Source organism: Pleurodeles waltl, chromosome 2_1, assembly GCF_031143425.1.
Source record: "Pleurodeles waltl isolate 20211129_DDA chromosome 2_1, aPleWal1.hap1.20221129, whole genome shotgun sequence".
NCBI classification, from domain to species: Eukaryota; Metazoa; Chordata; class Amphibia; order Caudata; family Salamandridae; genus Pleurodeles; species Pleurodeles waltl.
In genome coordinates, this window is record NC_090438.1 from 682,057,639 (window position 1) to 682,081,801 (window position 24,163).

Here is a 24,163-nt window from a genome sequence, read left to right on the forward strand (position 1 = left end):
CTGAACAATCCATCCTGCCTTTCCCAAATGTGGCTTCTTTGGGCCATTGCCTGAACGAGTCATAACATATTAAATGTTGCCATTTATCTAAAAACACTGCCATATGGTAACCTTTTTTCTTCACCACAAACCAAGCCAGAGTCCCGGGTTCCGGCATAAGTTGAGTCTCATCTAGACTCCTAGATTTTCTACATTTGGATCCACAAGAAAACAGTTTATTCAACACTTGCAAAAAACGGTTTTCAAACACAAAATGTAAATTAAACATTTACAGAGCCCCTGTCTCTATTGAACAATATTAAGGCCTTTTTGGTCTAATGCTCCTACCTTTGACCACATACAAAATCCCAATTCTATGTTTTTCCTACATCTGGAGCAAGAAACCCTGTTTCTCTCCTACACTTTAGTCCCTTGGTCCACAATGACTGTGAATGACTGTTAAGCAGTTCACTTCTGATTGTACAAATAGATCTGATGAGTTCAAGTGTCTTGGGTAGTTCCAGAGAAGTCTGTGGTCTGGGTCTGCCAGGAACCAAGTACAATCTGGCAGTGCGCATCCGAGACATCTGGATTTCCCCGGCCCTGGACCGTGGTGTCTTATCCGTCTGGAATCTCTATCAGTCTTTCCGAGTGTCACTGGACCATTTTGTAAAAGATAATGTATCTGAGAAGAAATGAACAGTCAGTACGCAGTCATGGTGATTAAAAATAAGCAAAGTTTTATCTGCATTAAGCCCAAGCAGAAACAGACAGTGTCCGAACAGTCAGAGTGTTTCGTCCTCCCTGAGTTGCGATGTGCCTTTTATATGTTTAAACACTCATAGGTTTGCATTACAAATGCTAAATCATCATGTACTTGCAGCTGCGATTTTTTTTACTTCAAAGAAGAGACAGTTTTACTTCAACGGAAAGATAAGTCTGTCAGCAAAGTAAATTTACAGCAAAAACATTTAAGGGGCCTGTGCTCGTCCCCTCTCTCAGTTCTAAGGATTTTGTTTGAGGCAAACAACATTCCTTGTGCAAGCAGCCTAACCTCCTCTAAAGGGCACCTCCTATTAATACATATTGCAGGAGTTTCAGTTTGAAGCACATGCCACTTGTATATAACTTAAAAGCACTATTTTCACATTCAAGCATTTTGTCAGAAATTCCACCGCAAACAACGAATTATTTTCTCAGTTCTCTCAAGGTTCAAGACCACAGACCATACATAGCTGAGATAAAGCAGGTCTGCATGCCAGTGCTTCTTACACCTGCATTTTACAATTAAAAAGTAAGAAATGAAAACTTCACCTTTACCTCGAGTGGTCACCCTACTGAAATATCAGCATGGGGCAAAAATCATTCTAGAAACACAATTCAAAATGGGAGATCAATTGCTAAATGTTTGAATGAAGGTTAAAGTTTGTTTATATTTTGGGCTTTCACTGTTGCTAGTCACGGTTCTCCACACGGAACACTGAGTCAGGTTCAAGTGGATATTTTGTGGGTATTGGTTAGAGAACAAAGTAGTTTCGCTCATACTATTTCAGTTGAGAACCCAGATCATTTCCTTTTAGACTAGTTATGTTTAAGGTCAGTTATATCACTGGGAAGTTTACTTATGTTATTGTCTATTTCCATTGCCACCTTTCCAATCCATTATGGCGAGATATTACTTTCTGCTTCCTGTTCCAAGACAGTTTTGTCTGAGTGTATAAAAGTAACTAGTCAGTCTGCTTGCTGCATTACAATTGTGCTCTCAACTCACTGTTTACTCCAGAAGACTTCTAGTTTTCTTTCCGCTTCTGCTACAAGGATTCTGCTGCTGCTCTTTATCTGCCTATATTCTTAGATTTTTTTGGACTATATTTTGTCTAATCACTGGCATTTTCTTCAGTCTGCCATCAATTCCACTCTTTATCAACATTCAAAAGGGGAAATAGGAGGAAGCAGTTCTTATATTCAAACTAAAAGATGTCAAGAAGAATGTCTGAGAAGACCTACTCTTGACAGTGATTTTAATCCCTGCTATAGGCTCAACACAGGAGATATTGTAGCTGGACATTGATAGACCTAGATAATGGATTACAGTTTTGCTGCACAGTATCACGTCTGTGGGGCCTAAGGTCTACTACCAAATATGATATAAGTGCAGGAGTCCAACAGAAAGGTGTGCCATGACACACCTCTAAGGATGTCTCCCCAAGTTATAAGGGCCTTGGATTTCGAGACGTTGCTCTTAAAGTTTGCCTCTCCCTGGTAATCCTCAAATTCCGTCATTGAGAGTTCAGTAGTAACCAGGCTCTGCAGAGTCAAGAGGACATCACCTACAAACACAGTGATTTTAAAAGTTTCTATTCCCAGTGATATCCCTTTTATATGTTCCTTAGCCATAATACTCTGTGACAGGTTCTAGGTACAATAAAGAGAGCAGCAGGCACTGAGGATACTATGCCTTGAATCCTATCCAATTCAAAAAGCTGTGGACTTTCACCCCAGCTAGCTGTGATTCATATCCTGCCAGGAACCACGACAGTTACTCCTCCTCAAAGCCCATGCAGTGTAGGGTTGCTTTTCATGAAAGACCAATTCACCCTGTCAAATGTCTTTTTGGCATCAAAAGAAAACAGTCTCATCTTTTTCTTTTGCTTCTCTGCTATGTCTATCACATCTAAAATATGTTCAGTATTGTAGCAGGTTTGTTACCACTTTATAAATCTTGCTTGATAAGGATGGACTAGTTTTAGCCATTAAGTGCTTCACTCTAGATGGATAATCCACTTAACAAATTGTAATCAATATTCAAGAAGTGTAAGGAAATGGGCCATTACTTGTGTGCCTGCACAAGTAATCGGTCTGCATTTACCCTCCAGTGGGAACCAAACACTCCATTGTCGTGATTGACTCTCTCAGGGTAGCGAAAAAGAGCAGTCCAAGGCCTACTCAAGAGAAGTAGTGTGGGCTAGTAATCACCGTTCGCTAGCACGCATAATTAACACTGTGAGTGTTAGATGAGTGTGTCCCTGGATCCTTTCCCGGTTTTAAGAGTAGGGCTATAAAGACCCCCCCACCCCATTTTATTTGTTATGCGTTTTGTAGTTTTAAAGAAGGGGTTGTTGGAGGATCGTGGCAAATGTTTTATAATAGCCAAACGTAAACCAATCTATGCCTGGTGTCTTTCCTGGCTTAAGACGCTCAATTGGCAGTAATAGTCTTCTTCAATGATGAAAGTATTTAGCTCCTCTTTTTCTTCCTCAGAGAGCTTAGTTAAACATAGCACCTTGAGATAATCATGCCGATGACACCCTTAATTTCCTCCCTCTTGCATGCATGTATAGGAATTTATAAAATTTGCAGGACACTTCCCCTTTCCCTTTCTCAGACGTCATCCACTGCACCACCATTTTGAACCTCAAAAATATGGTTGTGTATTCATTCTGCTCTAAGGTAATTGGCAAGTCAGGTCCCCAACCTATACCTGTGCCATATATTTGAAATCGAAACCATTTAAAATTTACTCAACCTCAAGGACTTTAATCTGGTCCCTACTAGCCACTATTTTACACCAAACGTGTTGCAGGAGTGTTTTATTATGATATTCTTGAAGTGTGATCAGTTCCTGTCTTAATGCTATCAGTTGGGCTCCTCCTTCCCTTTCAAAACATGATGTAGCGTTTATGGAATGGTCTGAAGGCACTGCTTTAAATGAAAATCATTGTGTTCCCACTGAGTCCTCCCCAACCACATTAAAGTGCAGGTATTCTTTGACAGCATCCTTGGTGTTCTGTATTATTTGTCAGTCTTTCAACAGACAGCCATTTAATTTCTAGCCCATTGCCCTGCCCCCTGTTTTTCTACTAATCGCCAGCACAGCACAGATACAAGACCATGGTCTCTCAATGTTATGGAGTCCTGTCCGACTTCTATTAAACCCTCAACAATAGTTTGGAAAGAGGAAATCAATGCATACATATGCCTTTTGGACATGGGAGTGATCTTTTATTAAAGGATGGAGGTGCCTACAAGTATCTATTAAACCTGTTGTAGGAAGCTGGCTCTGTATATACTATAGCAAAGAGAGATATAGGGCCATATTTATACTTTTTGACGCAAAACTGCGCTAACGCAGTTTTGCGCCAAAAAAATTTGCGCCGGCTAAGGCCATTCTGAAGCGCCATGCAGGCGCCGTATTTATTGAATGGCGTTAGCCGGCGTTAGCCGACCGGCGCTGCCAGGTGTGCGTGAAAAAAAAACGACGTACAGCAGGCAGCGCCGGCGTAGGGAAAAATGGCGTTTGGGCGTCCCAAAATGGGGCAAGTCAGGCTGAGGCAAAAAAAATCATCTTAACCCGATTTGCGCCATTTTTTTTGGGCGCCCAGACGCCATTAACATGACTCCTGTCTTAGCAAAGACAGGAGTCATGCCCCCTTGCCCAATGGCCATGCCCAGGTGACTTATGTCCCCTGGGCATGGTCATTGGGCATAGTGGCATGTAGGGGGGAACAAATCAGGCCCCCCTATGCCACAATTTTTTTTTTTTTAAATACTTACCACAACTTACCTTTTCTTCCCTGGGATGGGTCCCTCCATCCTTGGGTGTCCTCCTGGGGTGGGCTAGGGTGGCAGGGGGTGTCCCTGGGGGCAGGGGAGGGCACCTCTGGGCTCATTCTGAGCCCACAGGTCCCTTAACGCCTGCCCTGACCCAGGTGTTAAAAAGAGGCGCAAATGCAGGGTTTTTAGCCCCGCCCACTCCCGGGCGTCATTTTTGCCCGGGAGTATAAATACCACGCACATGCCTGGGAGTCATTTTTTAAGACGGGAACGCCTACCTTGCATCTCATTAACGCAAGGAAGGTGTTCACGCCAAAAAATGACGCTAACTCCATGAACTTTGGCGCTAGACGCGTCTAACGCCAAAGTATAAATATGGAGTTAGTTTTGCGTCGAATTTGCGTAAAAAAAAACGACGCAAATTCGGCGCAAACGGAGTATAAATATGCCCCCCAGTGTGCACAGAGTTCAGGGTTTCCCCAGAGGCTTAACAGAGGCTAAAGTAGATAATACTACTGCTCTCTTTGTGGTAGTCTGGTCGAGCAGTTACGCTAATCAGAGGGTAGTGCAAAGCATTTGTTGTACACACACAGACAATTGAAGAAGCACACACTCAATGACTTAACTCCAGACCAATGTTTTTTATGTAGCAAAAATATCTTAGATTATGTATTATTATTATTATATTAGAACACAAGATTCAAGTTGCAGGTAAGTACTTTAAAAGTTTTGTATTTCAAACACGTATCAACAATACTTTGTTTGAAATAGGTAAGTAATACAGCTTTTGAGTTATTGGCAATAATCTGTTTTAAAAATGGACACAGTACAATTTTCAGAAAGGTACCTGGGGGAAGAAATGTTAAGTCCGCATACAGGTAAGTACAATACTTACAGTTTCAGTCTCTGGGTTTTAGGACATCCAGCAATTGGGGTTCAAGTTATTCCCAAACACCAACCACCAGAAACACGGGGCCGGTCAGGTGCAGAGGTCAAAGTTGAGCAAATTTAACGTGGGCTCCCTTGGAGACAGGGGGTACTTGGAATCAGGCCTGCCTGCAGGTAAGTACCCGCAGCTCGGAGAGCAGACCGGGGGGTTTGAAGGAGCACTGAAGGGGCCACAAGTAGGCACCAAACACACATCCTCAGCGGCACAGGGGTGGCCGGGTTCAGGGTGCAAACAGGACATTGGGTTTTTAATGCTGGTCTATGAGGAGACCCCAAGGGTCACTCAGAGGCTGAAGGCGAGGTCCAGGGGGGTGTCTCGGGCACACCATTGGTCAGACAAGGAGGAGGGCTGCCTGCTGAACTTTGTTGCACCAGGGGACAGTTTCTCCAAGGCCTGGGGTTGCGGGTGAAATCTGTTCTTAGGCGTCAGATATCTTCATCTGGGGCGTCGCAGTCAGGAGGGTCCTTGGGATTCCCTCTGCTGGCGTTGTCGTGGAGAAGTCAACCCAGTCAGGGAACTTGCTCGCAATCGCCTGGGGACCCTCTCTTGCTGGATGGACCACCTGGACACGGGCCGTGAGCGCCAGGTGCACAGGGGTCAAGACTCATGCATCCGGAGTGAGGTGAGAGTCCTTGGTTGTAGGTTTTCTTTAGACAGAAGCGCTGTCCTCAGGAGTTCTTGGTCCTTTTAGGCTGGAGTTGGCAGAGGTTGCTGGTCCTGCTGGATGGGTCGCTGTGTTTTTTACAGGTTCTTTGTAGCAGGAGACAGGAAGGTAGGGCTGGGGCCAAAGCAGTTGCTGTCTTCCTTCTTCTCTGCTGGGGGTTTCAGCTTAGCAGTCCTTCTTCTCCTTGTAGATCACCAGGAATCTGGTGAGCTGGGTTCAGGGAGGCCCTTAAATCCTAGATTTAGGGGTGTGTTAGGGGTCAGAGGGCAGTAGCCAATGGTTACTGTCCCTGAGGGTGGCTACACCCTCCTTGTGTCCACTCCCTTTGGGGAGGGGGGCACATTCCTATCCCTATTAGTCCCTGTCCTCCAAACCAAGATGGAGGATTCGGCAGGGAGGGGTCACCTCAGCTCTGGACACCTTAGGGGTGGTCCTGGCTGGGGTGGTCACTCCTCCCTGTTTTCCCTACATTTCCAGCTGGACTTGTCACCAAAAGTGGGGCTTTGTCTGGGGGGTGGGCATCTCCACTAGCTTTGAGGCTTACCGTCAGGTGCTACAGTTCCTGTAGAGGGGAGGTGTGAAGCACCTCCACCCAGGACAGGCTTTGTTTCTGACCACCTAGTGCACAAAGGCACTCACCACATGTGGTCAGAAACTTTTCTGAAAGTGGCAGCGTGGCACAAACCGGTCAGTCCTACACTAGCAGTTTGGTAAACACGCAGGGGGCATCTCTAAGACGCCCTGTGTGTGCATTTTTCAATAAATCCTACGCTGGCATCAGTGTGGGTTTATTGCGTTGAGAAGTTTGATATCAAACTTCCCAGTATTCAGTGAAGCCATTATGGAGCTGTGGAGTTCGTAATGACAAACTCCCAGACCATATACTCAATATGGCTACGCTGCACTTACAATGTCTAAGAATGGACTTAGACACTGTAGGGGCATATTGCTCTGTGGTATAGTGCACACGGCCTTAGGGCTGTAGGGCCTGCTAGAGGAGTCAATTACCTATACCACAGGCAGTGGTTTGTGGGCATGGTACCCTGAGAGGCGTGCCATGCCACTTTGTCTTTTTCTCCCTACCAGCACACACAAGCTGCAAGGCAGTGTGCATGGGCAGAGTAAGGGGTTCCCCCAGAGTGGCATAATACATGCTGCAGCCCTTAGAGACCTTCCCTGGCCACAGGGGCCTTGGTACCAGGGGTAACTTTTACAAGGGACTTAACTGTGTGCCAGGGCTGTGCCAATTGTGGAAACAAAGGTACAGTTTTAGGGAAAGAACACTGGTGCTGGGGCCCGGTTAGCAGGGTCCCAGCACACTGTCAATCCAGTTGGCATCCACACAAGGCAAAAAGTGGGGGGTAACCATGCCAACAGTGGCACTTTCCTACGCCTGTCTTCCAGTAGTCTCCTGCCTCTTGCAGAAATGACTGTGGTGCCCATAAATGCCTTATTGGTTCAAAATATAGAACCATATTAAGGTCTTCTTTTACAATATGTGGCCATGTAGCTGTTGCAGTCACTTTCTGTAATATTGTAGTGACGAACTCTTCCTGCTCTGTGTTGGGTCAGTATATAGTGGGCAGTGACAGTAAAAACATCTAAATGTCCCACTTATCAGCACCCACCAGCCATGTGGGTCTCCCCTAATTTTCTCTCCTGGAGCTAGATACTGTGACAGAAACATTTGCTTAGAGTAGTTTCTGAACTACCACGAGATGTGTCCTTTGTATGAAGCCCACATCTATTTCTCCTCACTTAGTTACCAGCAGGATCGGCTCCCATTTAGCTGGATTGTTTAACCCACTCACATCACTGAATCAGGATCATTGAACGAAGGCCTGGTCCATGGACTAGAAGACTTTGATTTGCTGGCTGCAACTCTATGAAATAAGTTGTGCCTGCTGATACAGGGTCTAGGTGCCTGCATTCTTTAAAAAAATAAAATAATAAGGAGTTAGGGGAGCATCCCCCAAGCCAGTAGGTTATGGTCAAAAGGGACCACCTTTGTGGTTAAAAGAATTTTAAAAAGTAGATTTTGGCACATGGCCCTCGGACTGTGAGACAGGGTTTGGTGTCCTACAACAAGGCTCTGAAGTTTGCAAACCCCACCAAGGCTCTACCAACTCCCAAGAAGGGCCACCTGGACCTTTGCAGGGCTAAAAAAATCTACTCCACCACTAACTATGGTTAGTTTTATTTTATGAGGTCGAGCTATTTTTAGATTCCACTCCACCCTTCTGGCAGTGGACAAAGAAGAGGTGTTCTGTTCAGTCAGAAACTGAATTAACAATTAGGATGCCTTTAAATCTTATTCTTGTCACATTTGCTCTGTGTTCGGAGACAGAGGTCAGAAGTCAGTTTGTCTTCTTGCAATGCAAATATTTTTCCTTGTGACTGCAGGGCTCCAGGATTTTGTAAAGTGAACTGTCTGATCTATGTGAAATGAAAGGCTTTTGGCATCAGGTTCTTCCTAACACACAACATTTATATAACTAAGTCAAATTTACAAACATTTCAAAATATATTTTAGTAGCTGTGAAAGAGCATTTTTGTACTTCTGTGTGATGAACAAAATATTTGAATAGGATGAAAAAAGTCAGAACACTTTACTTGGCGATGTGCAAATGATAAATGTTTTCTGGAACCCAATTTTCATAGATTATATAGTTTTATCAGTAAAGCTGCAAGTTAGTGGGAAGGTTTTTGGACATTTCTTGGAAATTTACAGTCTGTAAATGACTAGTAATATATTTATTTAAAGTGAGTGTTTAAACATAAACTGAGAAACATTGATCATGGGTACCCTATAGGTGGGCTAGATTTATCATACATGGAGCAAACGTTTAGTGTACTTAATCAAACAAAAGAGTATTTTTTTTTACAGCAGAAATGCTGAACTCACATATTTGAAGGTGCATTCATATTTGAGAATGAAGAAAAAGGTGACTGTAAAATACAGTATTTGCCTGGGATCACACAATTTTAGACCCATTTCCGGGTCAAGTACATTACAGTTAGGTCGAGTAGATTATTTGAGCTACTCGACCTGCAGGTCTAGTAACATTTTTATGATTTTTCGAGGCCTGCTTTGGTTGGGCACCATGCTATGTTAGTAGACTTGGGAGTGGGTTTGCAAACCTGGTAGAGGTCTAACAGGGGCCTACAAGTCTGTAGGGGTTCGCTAGCACACATTGGCATTTGCAAAATATTTAGAACAAAAAAAGGAACGGATAATCGAAGGGCTTTGCATCCAACCTGCACTGAGCATGGCCAAAAACTGTGCGTAGTATTGACCGGAAACATGGCAGGTGCATTAAGTTCATCCTAAGAATTTACCTTCAGTGGAAAACAAATCCAAATAAATGTCATTTATGGTTCAATTAATACATACCCATAAATTCCCTTACATTAGCCAGTTATGGTATGCAACACACACCATTAATTGATGCCGTCTGCCATATGGAATAGGCCGTATGTCAGGCACAACACCTGATTCGTTTCAAGTGGCCCATTCACTGCTACATAAAAAGGCTTGTTGAGTACAGCTTGCCCTTTGACCCTATTGACAAAGTGTTTTTTTTTGTTTAATTTATGTTTTTTGATTAGTGGATTCTAATTTGGTACTGCAAACCCTGGTGCTGCAAAACTGGAACAAACTTCTCTGACCCATGTGGCATCTTTCCAGAGTTTCTGATGTTACAGATATGTGTGCAGAACCTTAGTAGGTGATGCATGAGTTGGAGAAGTGTGACCTACATTTGCAGTACCTTTTTGGGATATGTAGATCCCATATTCCGCATATGTTGTCCTAGGCCCATAGTTTCTCTCTCAATATAGCGAACACTGGCCATCATTTTAGGTGTTGAAGATCTGCGAATCCCCCCAAAAAGAGGGACTGTGCATTTAGAGACTCATTTTAATTGTTTAAAAAAAAAAAAAATTAAACATGGCCTTCATGGGGTTAGGGCCAATTCACGGTTCACCCAACTTGGCCCCAGAGGTCTGGGTTTGCCCATCATGTTGGTTTATATGGCTATGTAATGTTTTTGTTCAGGATACTGGGACTGTGCCTCGCATCCTGAAATGACTACAAGAGAAAAACCATAAAGTTTGCTAATTGGCAAAAGGGAGCTTCCCTACAGCCAAACCCCACTGTACACAGCCAGAGGCCATGCCCTGCAACCAACCTCGGCTGAGTACCGCCGAATGCCATGTACAGTAGTGATAAGTGCCTTGGGCAGAGGGTTTCGTCCGAGTCATCCAAATGCTGTGTGCCTGTGGAAGTTTGAGTGCAGGGGCTGGCTCAAGGTTGTACACAGCAGTTTCTGGCCACCTCTGGATGGTTGGATGAAGGGCCTGGGTGGGGGTTAGGCCCTACAGCCAACCCCTGCTGTGGACCGCTGAAGTCCATGCACAGTGGAGGTTGGTAGCCCTGGAGGCTTGGATGCAGAGTCCGGCTTCCGACCAGGCTCTGTGGCTAACCCACACTGCGGACAGCCAAATGACATGTGCAGCAGAAGTTGGCCACTCCATTAGAGCTTGGCACAGAGCTTGGCCTCCAAAGGACAAACCTTATTCCCAAGACTGATGTGCAGGGCCACAGCCTGTGTGCAACAGAGGGGTTGTCACCTCCTTTCTGGTCCCACTCACATACCAAACAAGCAGCATATATTTGCATCTTTTGTATACCAGCATAGTTGGCTCTGAGAAGAATCATTTTTAAAATATTTAGGTTTTTGTGAGTTATGTCCTTCTTAGTTTGCCTTACACTCCAACCTCGTCACCAGTGTTAAGAAGTAAACAAATTGTGCAGATGAAGACTTGAAGAACAAAGTTGTATTCATTTGGTACAATGGGAAAAAAAGAAACGCAGCACTGCCATTAGCTGTTGAAGTGGCTGCCATTCTATTCACCTTGTACTTAAATACATCTTTGATTTCCAAGTTGTCTGTGCAGTTTGGTCACTTCTTAACAAACTCTTAGTTTTGTGACAAAAAAGGGGATCACAATTATTGGCAAAGACAACAGGTCTCGCCTATACTAGAGCTTTTAGCTTTGGCAATGTGTTCACCATATTATACACCAGTTTGGCTGCTTTTCACCATGGCTAGAGTGGAGGAGTAGAGTGTCGGGGTAGTATTGTTTGAGTGTCATAGAGTGGCATGGGGGAATAGAGTTTTGTAGAGTTGAGTAGAGAGGAGTAGAGTTCAGTGGTAGAGAGTGCCGTAGAGTGGAGTGGGGTGGAATATGGCGGAGGGGGTTGGAGTGAACTGAGGTGGTGGACTGGATTGGAATGGAATGGAATGGATTGGTCTGGGGTAGAGTGGGGTGGACAGAGTGTAGTGGGTTGGACTGGAGTGAACTGAAATGGGGTGAGGTCTGGCTTTGGGTGGATTTGAGTGGGGTGGATTAGATTGGATTGCGATGGATGTTTTGGATTGGCATGATAGGAGCAGGGTGGATTGGATTGGAATGGTGTGGCTTGGAGTGAGGTGGATTAGATTGGACAGGAGTGGATTGGAGTGGGGTGGGGTGGATTAGACTGGAGTCGGTTGGATTGGAGTAGGGGGAACTGAATTTGGGTGGGCTGGATGAACTGGGGTGGGGTGGACTAAAATGGGATGGTGAGGGGTTGATTGGATTGGGATACAGTGTAGTGGATTGGAGTGAATGGAGTGGAGTGGGTGGACTGGACTGGAGTGGGGTGGACTAAAGTGGGCAGGATTGGACTGGGGTGTGGTGGGGTGCAGTGGAATGGAGTAAGGTGTGTTGGATTGGATAGAGGTGGATTTGAGTGGGGTGGATTGCATTGAGGTGGGGTAGATTGCATTGAGGTGGGCATGATTGGGGTGAGGTGAGGTGGATGGATTGGAGTGGGGTGGACTGAACTGAGATGGGGTGGACTGAACAGGGATGGGGTGGACTGGATTGGAATGGATTGGATTGATGTGGATTGGATTGAAGTTGGGTAGGGTGGATGGTTTGGAGTGCAGGAAACTGAAACAGGATGTGGTGAGGTGTACTGGATTGAGGTAGAGCGGGGTGGATTGGAATACAGTGAGGTGTATTGGAGTGGGGTGGGGTGGGGTGGGTAGGAGTGGGGATGTGTGGAGTCAGTTGAAATGGGGTGGGGTGATTTGGGGAGGGGTGTGCTGGAGTCGGTCGATTGGAGTGGGGTGGGGTGATTTGGGATGGGATGGATTGAGGAGGGTTGGATTGACATGGGGTGGACTGGAGTGGGTGGATTGTATTGATTTGAGGTGGATTGGATTGGAGTGGGGTGAATTGGATTGGAGTGATGTGGGCTGGAGTGGGGTGGATTGGATTGTGTGGGGTGGATCGGATTGAGTGGGATGGATTAGGGTGTGATGGAGTGAGTGTGGGGTGGGGTGGATTGGATTGAGTGTGGTTGATTGGACTGGGGTGGGATGAGGTGGATTGGAGTGGGGTGGGATGGAGTGGAGTAGATTGTGGTGTATTGGACTAGAGTGGGGTGTATTGGTTTGGAGTGGGTTGGATTGGAGTAGGTGGGGTGGATTGGACTGGAGTGGATTGGTGTAGATTGGACTGGAGTCAGTGGATTGGTCTGGAGTGGATTGGGGTGTGGTGGATTGGGGTGAGGTGGTCTCAGCATTGGCTCAACACCCTGTGATTCTGGGAAAATTACTTACTCCTTGTGTCTGCCAAAATAACTAATGTGTCCTTGTGTAATGTAGCTGGTGCTCATTTAACGTGCTCCAGTACCCTTGGTCAAGTTTGCACTAAATCAAACTGCAAAACAAAATGTGCTTTGTGGTGGGTTGGATTGGTGTGAGGCAGATTAATTGGAGGGGGTGGGTTGGATTGGAGTTGGTAAATTAGGTGGATTGGATTGGTGTAGGGTGAATTAATGTGGACTGGAGCACAGTGGATTAAAGTGGATTGTATTGAAGTGGTATGGATTGGTGTGGTGTGGGTAGATTGGATGAAGTGTGATGTATTGGGTATGAGTGGACTTGATTGGAATGAGTGAATTGGGTTGGAGTGGAGTAGGGTGGGTTAGATTGGACTAGGGTGGGTTAGACTAGAGTGGGGTGGATTGGACTGGACTGGAGTGGGGTGGGGTAGATTCGACTGGAGTGGATATGGGTAGATTGGACTAGAGTCGGGTGGATTGGTCTGGAATGGATTGGGGTGTGTTAGATTGGGTTGAGGTGGATTGGATTGGAGTGGGGTTGACTGGAATGGGGTGGACTGGATTGGTGTGGAGTGGATTGTTACGGATTGGGTGGGATGAATTGGGCTGGAGTGGGGTGGATTGGATTGGTGTGAGGTGGATTGGATTAGAGTGGGGTGAATTGTTTTGGATTGGAGTGGATTGTTTGGGATTGGGGTGAGGCAGGGTGGAGTGGGACAGGTTGTTTTGGATTAAAGTGGGGCAGATTGGAGGGGTCGGATTGAAATAGAATAGAGTGGGACAAACTGTTTTCGATTGTAGTGGGGTAAATTGTTTTGGATTGGAGTGGGGCAGATTGGAGTGGCATAGATTGTTTTGGATTGGAGTAGGACAGACTAGAGTGGGAATATTGTTTTGGATTGAGTGGGATGGATTGGATTGAAGGGAGTGGATTGGATTGGAGTGGGGTGGATTTGATGGGAGTGGGGTGAATGGGTATCTAGTGGGGTGGACTGGGTTGTGGTGAGGCAGATTGGATTGGATTGGGGAGTATTGGTTTGGATTGAAGTGGGGCAGATTGGAGTGGGACAGACTGTTTTGGACTGGAGTGGGGTAGATTGCTTTGGATTAATAAAGTGGTCAGACTGGAGTGAGACAGATTGGAGTGGGGCAGGTTGTCCTGGATTGCAGTGGGGCTGATTGCTTTGGATTGGAATGCAGTAGATTGCAGTAGAGAAGATTGTTTTAGACTGGAGCAGATTGCTTTGTAGTGGGGCAGATTGTTTTGAGTGGAATGAGGCACATTTTTTTGGATTGGGGCAGATTGTTTTGGAGTGAGGCAGATTGTTCTGGAGTGGGGCATATTGTTTTGGATTGGAGTGGGGCATGTTGTTTTGGTTTGGAGTGGGGCAGATCGTTTGGATTGGAGTAGTGTTAACTGGAGTAGAGCAGATTAGATTGGAGTGGGGTGGGAGGATTGGAGTGGGTTGGGTTGGAGTGGATTGGAATGGGGTGAGTGGTTTAGATTAGAGTGGGATGAATTGGTGTGGAGTAAAGTGGGGTGGATTGTAGTGGGGGGTATTGTAGTGGGGTGCATTGGGGTGTACTGCACGATTGTGTGTTAAAGCATCATTTCAGAAATTACACATAATAAAAAAACAATGGTGCTTTGCAATATTTAGAAGAAGGCAATCACCATCCTTTTAGAACCATGTCCACAAGCAAAAACAAAAGAAAACATGAGTTCAATGTGAGAAAAGACGACTTGGCAAAATAAAAGAAAGTTAGCTATGAAAAAAAACTGTAATTTTATTTTTTCTGCTGGGCATGTATTTGCCAATCCCAAACCTTCTGTTTGCAGGTCACTAGAAAAGAAAAAGATCAAAATAATACCTCAATCACGTCGGGAGCAGCGGATGGGCAATAATTAAGATGAATCAATTAGTGATTGGTCCCTGCTCCACCCAGAAGACTGGAAATTATGCCAGGCCTGCAGTGACAAATTACTAGCTGTAAAGAAGAGTGCCAGGCAAGTCAACAAATGGTAAGCAACAGGCAGGCTCCAAGCCCTTTACTGCACACAACAGAGTCTTGCAAGTGAGACGCATGCGCTAGCACATGCACTTGTAGGCTTCATGCTAAAAAACTGGGATAACTGAAGGAATTTTTTTTTTGCAAATCTTCTGGTCTTGCTTGCTTTGCTTCAGCTGAACATGGCAGTTTTAAAAGTGACTGTGCCATACAGTAAACAATACAATCCACAGACCAGTAACAGCGATTGATGGCGCATCCTGTAAAGTTTCTTCCCGTAATCGCTCTCCACCAGGAGTGACATACAACATGGTTGTAGAACAAGTACTAGCCGATTTATAAACCCACTTCTTCATTTTTTTTCTGCCAATGAAATACAATTCATGCTTTCAACGAAGATGCTCATGCATCAATAGGTTTCCAAAGATGTATTTTCTTTAGCTATTCCTGCAGAGCTTCTGATCACACAAAGTGCACGTAACATACTTAGCTGCCAATTTTTTTTCACCTGGTGGAATGGTGAAAAATTTCCATATCGTGGATTTTGAGGAAAACTTGGAATACTTTGTCGGAATGTCTTCCACTTCCTCATTTCTTACTTTTTCCTGTTCTGGACTACTGGTTCGTTGGTTGTTCTTTTGCAGAAGCGATTTTTGAGGAAGAATAAAACTAAATTTTAGAAAAATGGACCAGTACAGGTTTGACTTTTTAATTTTTCGTTTTCATAGGAAACAATTTAAAAAAATGACATATCTCTGTAATAAAATCCCAACTCTACGATCGTGCAAACTTTTGCTGCCCATAAGTACTATGTCTATTAGCGGACCTGTGAAAGATCTGCAAATCCTCAATAAAGCAAAAAATTAAGAAAAGCCAACATACCATTAGCTACTCATATCCAAGGGGCTTCTGAACAGGTGCATGAACAGGGTGAAAAATTGTTTGAACTGCCCGGGACTTAGAGAAAATTCAGCATCCACAAAAATAATTATTGGGCTGGTAATTTGTTAAACATACAGGAGTTGAAAAAAAATCAATGCCTGCAAGGTTAGTTGCACAAAGTGTTAGCGGGTATTACTAAGAGGGCATCCAGGCATGTATTCCTTTGGGATAACAGGGATGATAAAACATCTCAGAGCACTGCATCCCAATTACTTCTCCAGTGCAGAAGTACAAAGACTAGAGCAGCCAGAAGAAGAGGAACGTTTGACAGAAATTGCACAGTGTGGTCACAAGGAGTCTGAATATTCATAACATACTGTAATTCTTGCAAGAAAATCAGTTGTTGTGGTGAACAAAACCAAAAGGTCATGTAACAATAATGACCCAGCATCTAAAGACTTCTGGTCAAGCCTGGTGTAAAAATACATTACGCACAAAAAACTTACCAAAATAACGTTCACAGTTAACCCCTTTGCTGCCAGGACTTCTCCCCCTCAGGTGCCAAGCCTTTTTTTGGCTGTTTGGGGCAGTTCGGGCTTCGGCCCTCATGACTTTATCCACAAAAGCTACCCACGCCAAATTTGCGTCTTTTTTTCCCCAACATCCTAGGGATTCTAGAGGTACCCTGACTTTGTGGGTTCGCCTGAAGGAGACCAAGAAATTAGCCAAAATACAGCGAAATTATTATTTTATTTTTTTAAATGGGAAAAAAGGGCTGCAGAATATGTGTGGTTTTTTTTCCGTGAAAATGGCATCAACAAAGGGTTTGCAGTGCTAAAATCACCATCTTCCCAGCTTTCACAAACAGGCAGACTTGAATCAGAAAACCCAATTTTTCAGCACAATTTTGGCATTTTATTGGGACATACCCCATTTTTACTATTTTTTGTGCTTTCAGCCTCCATCCAGTTAGTGACAGAAATGATTGTGCAATCAATGCTGGATCCCAGAAAGCTAAACATTTCTGAAAAGAAAACAAAATTCTGAATTCAGCAAGGGGTAATTTGTGTAGATCCTCCAAGGGTTTCCTACAGAAAATAACAGCTGAAATAAAAAAAATATTGAAATTGAGGTGAAAAAAATAAGCAATTTTTCTCCACGTTATATTCTGTAACTTTTTCCTGATATGTCAAATTTTTGAAAGCAATATACCGTTACATCTGCTGGACTCTTCTGGTTGCAGGGATACATAGGGCTTGTAGGTTCATCAAGAACCCTAGGTACCCAGAGCCAATAAATGAGCTGCACCTTGCAATGGGTTTTCATTCTATACCGGGTATAAAGCAATTCATTTGCTGAAATATAAAGAGTGAAACATAGGTATCAAGAAAAGCTTTGTATTTCCAAAATGGGCACAAGATAAGGTGATGAGAAGCAGTGGTTGTTTGCACATCTCTGAATTTGGGGGTGCCCATACCAGCATGTGAAATACAGGGCATTTCTCAAATAGCCGTCTTTTTTTACACACTGTCTGACATTTGGAAGGAAAAAATTTAGAGAAAGACAAGGGGCAATAACACTTGTTTTGCTATTCTGTGTTCCCCCAAGTCTACCGATAAAAATGGTACAGGACACCCTCTGTGTGACCCCCCTTTTTTGAGTCCCAATAGCCACCGTTCTATTGTCTACTTCTTTTTCTATTCCCTTGCTTTCTTCTTCCTTTTTCTTCACTCCCTCCTCCCCTCCCCCTTTTTTTCACCACCCCCTCTCCTTTTTTTCCCCTCCTTCTAACCCCCCTTTCTTTCCTCCCTGTCCACCTCCCTCTAACTTCTGGCCCTGTTATTGTTGTTTCCCCCCCCCCTTCCTTCCCTTCCTTCTTCCTCTCCACCCACCCATACCTCCATTTTTCCCTTTTTTTCCCCTTTCTCCCTCTTTGCTCCCTTCCACTTTTCTGGGTATCCTTTCTTTTTTCCCTTTTTTGTGTGTTCCGTTTTTCTAACAATTTCGTTCTCTGACGTGCCACTACCCCGCGGCGCGCCAAAAAGCCCTGGCTCCCACGGGACTCTATCTCCCATCGTCCCGGGGAGCTTCAGTACGCGCCGCGCATCACGTGGTGCTTCATCTTTTAGCGCCCCGCCATGTCCCAGCCTCAGGACATGGCTGAGGCGCACCACGGGACTCCGTTTCCCAGAGTCCTGTGGAACCTGTGACGCGCTGCGCACCCCGCGGCTCGTCACACCTATGAGCCCCGCCGCGTCCCAGCCTTGGGACGTGGTTAGAGCGACCACACCTTCATTGCATCGGCATGTCAGGGCCGCACCCTAGACACGCCTCCTAAACACTGCATGTCTGTTGAGCATGGCTCTCCTTGACATACCCGGACTTCCGGGACCGCCATAAAACATTTGATGTACGCCGGACACTGCCTGCCCAGCATGCATTCTGGTCATTTTATTCTAACCCTATCTGGATCCCTGATATTTATCCAGTAAGATTAATTTCAGCACTCCCTCTTGTTCTTTTAACAAAGAGGTTGAGTCTGCCCAAGTAGTATCATCTTACTTGGGTGGGGCTAGGTGGTCAAATGATGAAGCAAGACACTATTATGTGTGTGAGACCACCTAGTCCGTAAAGGAACTCCACCCCTTACTTTACACAGCCACCCGTTTAGAGACACTCTTCACACATTTCTCTCCTTCTATCACGAATCCCTACCTAACCGGTACTGATAATTGAGGGAACACTGGTCTAATTCCACCCTCAACCTCAACTATCCCACACCTGCAGTGGTTAATGGATATATAGATTTCTTTTGGGAGTTTGTGTGGAATAGCATCACTCCCATAACTCTCTCTTTGTGTTTTATGACCTAGGGAAACCTACCAAACCTGTGGATTTTTTAAAACTAGACATGTAGGGAAATCCAAGATGGGGAGACTTGTGGGGCTCTCACCAGGTTCCGTTACCCAGAATGCTTTGCAAACCTCAAAATTTGGCCAAAAAACACTTTTTCCTCTCATTTTGGTGATAGAAAGTTCTGGAATCGGGGAAGAGCCACAAAGTTCCTCCCACCCAGCGTTCCCCCAAGTCTCCCGATAAAAATGGTACCTCACTTGTGTGGGTAGGCCTAGTGCCCGCGAAAGGAAAGGCCCCAAAACACTGTCTGGACACATCAAATGATCAAATACAAAACTACCTGTTTTTGGGGGGTACCTGCGTTTTTGGGCCTGGGCTCAGCAGCCATATAGGGAAACCTACTAAACCCAGACATTTCTGAAAACTAAACACCTGAGGGAGTCCAGGAAGGTGTGACTTGCGTGGATCCCCTAATGTTTTCTTACCCAGAATCCTCAGCAAACCTCAAATTTTGCTAAAAAATCTAATTTTTTCCACATTTCTGTGTGGGATCACCGCACCTGGACAAATTTCCTACCACCCAACGTTCCCCTCAGTCTCCCGGTAAAAATTATACCTCACTTATGTAGGTGGGCCAAGTGCCCGTGAAAAGGAAGAGACAAAAACATGTCGAAATTGAAAGGAAACCAGAGCGGGTACAAAAGGGCAGTTTGAAAAAAAAAAAAATTGGGGCTGACAAGTGGGCAGAATTTATATCGCTATAGATGAGACAATGCTGGGTGGTAGGGATTTTGTGGATTCCTACAGATTACGGAAGGTTCCATCACAAAAATGTGGGAAAAATGTCTGATTTCCAGCAAAGGTGGAGGTTTGCAGGGCATTGTGGGTAAGAAAATGGTGCGGGGTACATGTGAAGCACACCACCCTGGAATCAACCAGATGTTAGTATTCAGATGTGTCTAGGTCTTGTGGATTTTAATACATGGCAGCGTCCCAAAGTCCAAAAAGTGTAGCTCTCACCATTACAAGTGAGACGATTTTGAGGGTAAGCCAAGCTCTCATGGCCCAAATGTAAAACCAAAACCCAAAATAATCAAATGTCCTCATGCTTGCCATGGGATAAGATGTTTTAGTGTGCAGGGGGAGAGCTGAAAGACTGTTAGCCCCTTCAGTTGGGGTGGGGATATAACCAGGCCCATACTGGTTGGTAGCCACCACCCCACTATTTTTTTTCCTTTTTTTTATTCCCTGGCATCTAGTAGACTTTCTGCCCCCCAGGGGTGTGGATCGGGGGTAATTGCCCCTTTGGCCCCTTTTATTTGGGGTGGGAGTATGGCAATACCCCCACCCTCTTATTTTGAAAAAGAAAATCTTCCCAGGTCTCTGGTGGGCTTTCTGTTCCCCTTGGGGGCAGACGGGCCTTCCAAAAATAGGCCGATCAGATATGGCCAACTGTAATGTGCCCCCATGGGGAGCGACCCTTGCCCAAGGGGCTGCCACCCCAAACAAAACACACACACCAATCCCTGGTGCCTAAGTGGTTTCTGCCCCCAAGGGGAGCAGAAATGGCCTAAAACAAATTTGCCCCCCCCAGGGGAGCAACCCTTGCTTAAGGGGTCACTCCCCTTGAGTTAAATTGCCACAAAAAAAATCCCAGGTGCCTAGTGGTTTCTACCCCCCCTGGGGCAGATCGCATCACGATCGGGCAGCAGAAATGCTTGCAAAAACATGAAAGGAAAGGCCTTTCCTTTCCTTTCATGCCTCTGCCGGCCCCCTCCTCATGAGCGGAAGAGAAATGCTGAGCTTTTCTCTTCTGCATCGCGCTGGAAGCATGCCTCCAGCGCGATGGGAGGTGACTTCCAGTGCTTCCACTGAGTGCCGGTACCTGGACGTAATAGTTACATCCACGGTGGGGAAGGGGTTAAAAAACATACCAAAAATAGCTACACATTATGAAACCTCTAAAAAATGAAAGGCAATTAAAAACAAAACAAAAAAAATACAAATAATAAAACGTTACTGAGAGCTACTTGTATACAAGTTTATGTGATGGGGTTGGCCACATGCAGCAGTTTGAGAATAGGGTCTGGCCGGAGGCACGGCAGAGAAGCCATGGAAGGATGACAGCAAATCCTGGAAACGGGCCTGCAGCTAATCTCAGCAGCACACTGTAGATGGTAGTGGCTGACTGACCGTGGAGGGTAGGGTACCGGGCCTGGTCAAAGGGCTAAGGTCACGATCTGCCACCAACACCAGCAAAATAAGGCCAAAGTCTGTGAGAAACAGCGGTGGCCACACTTTAGCCTTGCTCAGCAGGGCTGACTGCCTAGGGATGGTTGAGCACACAGTGTGGCCAGAGGCTGCTATGCTTTCACAACACCCACGATGCACTCACAATGCCCGCCATGCAAAAAACACACCCATTTGCAAATGGGGCTGGAAAAAAAGTACTTAAGCAAGAGTCAAACATTTTAGGGATTGTGAGTTATGCTATGCGTTCCATACAATAAATGGTGAAATTCAGTGGTTTTGGCCGTTTGAGACAGAAAATGTATACAATAATTAAACATACGTGATGAAAACTCTTTACTGGTTCACAGACTACATGCAACAATGACTTCACATGGGGAAACAACTCTCATAGTATTCAAAAGGTCTCCTCGATGTGTTTGTACTATGCGAGGGCGTGGCCTGCAAGATGGCTGACAGCAAGTGTTAGCTCAGAGCACCTGGTCCCCCACCAACCGAATCCAGCGCCACTCTGATCTCCCTCTGCACAAAAAGACCTGAATAAAATGCACAAGTCCTGCTGAAGCTGCTGAACTATGGTATTGGCTTGGAGAAGGGCTTCCTGAGTCGTAGTGATGAGGTGCCGACATGAACAGTCTGCTGCTGGAAACTTGGATGTCATTTAGGGATTGGCCGCCGCAAATCTCTGGTCTCAGAGATGGTGAAATCAGTGGCAAAACTCGCCTCGAAAAATGAACCTGCTATGATGATGGAGCCTAGAACACATAATCAAGCAGTCTATAGCTGCTCTACACCTAATTCAGGATAAGGCTGACCTGCAAAAAATAAATGACCAGGTTCTAGAACTGACAAAGACCAGGTCTTCTGATTAACAAATTTCAGCTCGGGCTCAGGTTATAGTGACTGCGTTGCAATCAGCCAAACAGCTCACCACTTTTTTTTCTAAGAACTGTCTGCTTGTCCAGGAATACCCCTTTTCCACTGGCTGATTCAATCAGTGAAGATGGGGCCGCACAGCCCAACCACACAGAAGATACCTCCAACTGTTAGTATATTTTATAGTACCTCAATGCTTGGTCTAACACTGTGATTGTGGTGACAGTTGTTAGCACGTCTGAACTTACTTGGTTATTTATCATTAGTTTATAAGGGGACGCGGTAGAGGTTCGATGGACCTTTTGACTGCGCTTAGAGTAGTTCCTACTGTAAGACTCAATACCAATACAAATCAATAGCAATAACAATCAATAAGATCAATAACATCAATAATCTTAGAGGTCAGTGACTTTCAAGCACCATGACCCCTTGGCCATGAATAACCACATCTTAATGTAAAAGTTAAAAAGTTTATTTCCCTATATTAACAATGCTAATATCACATAACTTTGTCTAAAAATCAAATGATAAACATACAGAAACAATACTGGCTGAACAAAGAATCGCAATTTAATCAATGTTTGGACCACTGCACATTCTACGGCTAAAGTACAAATCAGTACCAAGAATAACTGCGCAAGAGAAATGGTATACATTTAGAATCAGCAAAGAAAATACATCAATTGTTATTACAATTACAATTAGCAAGCATCATCCGTGAGCATCCTAACTAACCTTCAGATTAGAATCATGTTTGGGCTTCATGCAAAACAATTTAGTCAACACAATTTTGGAAAACATCTAACTATGGCTCTATCAAAATTAGCGGTTGGTACCTAGGGACAAAAGCAAATATACTTAACATCAGTCACATCATTTTATACCTTGCCTCAGTACGGTTCAGCAAGCTGTGACAGTCTTTGTCAATTTGACATCTGTTCGGGCGGCAAGGCATCAGAATTCAGCATTAAAGTTCAGAAAAAGCAGTCTCTTTATGCAGTTCGGAAACAGTAATATCTAAACGCTCAAGAAGAAATGGGGAGAATAGCCTCTCTCCTTTCGGTGCAGTCTGGCTAAGTTAGATTCCCTAAAACTACTTCCCACGCTGCTATTGGTCAAAGAATCGTACGTTTAGTCCAATGAAAGTAGAACCCCAAATCTAAGAATTTACTAGACCAATATTCACATATCGATGATTGGCTCCTCTTCTCCTGTTTCCATCGTTGGGCTCATGAGGTATCGAATTTGTAACAGTTTATACTCCAGTCAGTGCATCCATTGTCTGCTCCTGGGAACGTCGCCTTTACACACACTAAATTATACAAAGTATGCTTAGCTAGTACAACATATTCTAAGAAGCAGATCTCATGGGAAAGAATTCTGGCTACTAACATTTGGTCAATGAAATGGAAAATCACAATTTAATTCTCTAAGCAGCCATTTTATGATCCGTTTAAGCAATGCAGCCTGACATGAGGCCGTGCAACTTAGCCCAAGACCTCACTAAATTAAGGCCTATGATTAATAAAGCAAGTACTTGACCATTATTATGACATACTACTAAATTAATCCAAACATAAGCACAACATTTTACAGAAATGAGCTGTTAATAAATACACTTTGTGATTACTGATGGTCACTCAAATAGGCACATTTTCAAATGTGTGTATTATTTTTCTACGTTAACTCATTTTCTATGCAGATTTAACTCTTAGAATACATGAACATTCATTAGTAAAATGTCAGCGTTAGCACAGTGTCACACTGCCGTTTGGATTCGGCATTTGAAGATGTTTATGTGGCTGGCACCTGTGATGCAGCTGGCACACTGGCTACCCAAGCGCTTGATATAGCTGCCACACCTGCAGGTCTCAGTTAAACAAAGCTTGGTACTAGAATTTTAATACCAAAAAACACCATTCATAAGTGCGCTTCTGAGCCTTTGAAGCATTGTTTCTGAATTAATTCCTAAAGGTTGCATGGAGGGAAACTCACACTGCTCTGTCGACTCCCCTCCATGTATGACAGCACTGCAAATGACCCAGTACCTGTTCGATGGACATGTCCCACCATGTCCCTCCATAAAGCCATGGATCTACACTGGCCCGTGTGGAAGTAGAACACCTTATGGTGGGGATTCCACGATAGGGTGAAGAATGTTGGGGAATTCTACAGGAGTCAGTTAAGACTTGTAGACTGATGTCTGAGGTGCATTAAATAGCTTCCTCACAGTTATCATGATGTGTGTTCTCTTTGGCATCCATAAGACACCAAAAACTGTCACCGAGGATGGGATCCACCACTTGATGGAAGTCTGCAGCTCAACATCATACTGCACAGCTTACCTGCTTTTACTGAGAAAATGCTTCTGAACGAGGCTGTTTGTGTACTGACAGGAGACTTCAAGGAGAGGAGAATCACTGTCTGGCATGACATTGCAGGTCTAAGAGGCCTTTGTGTAATG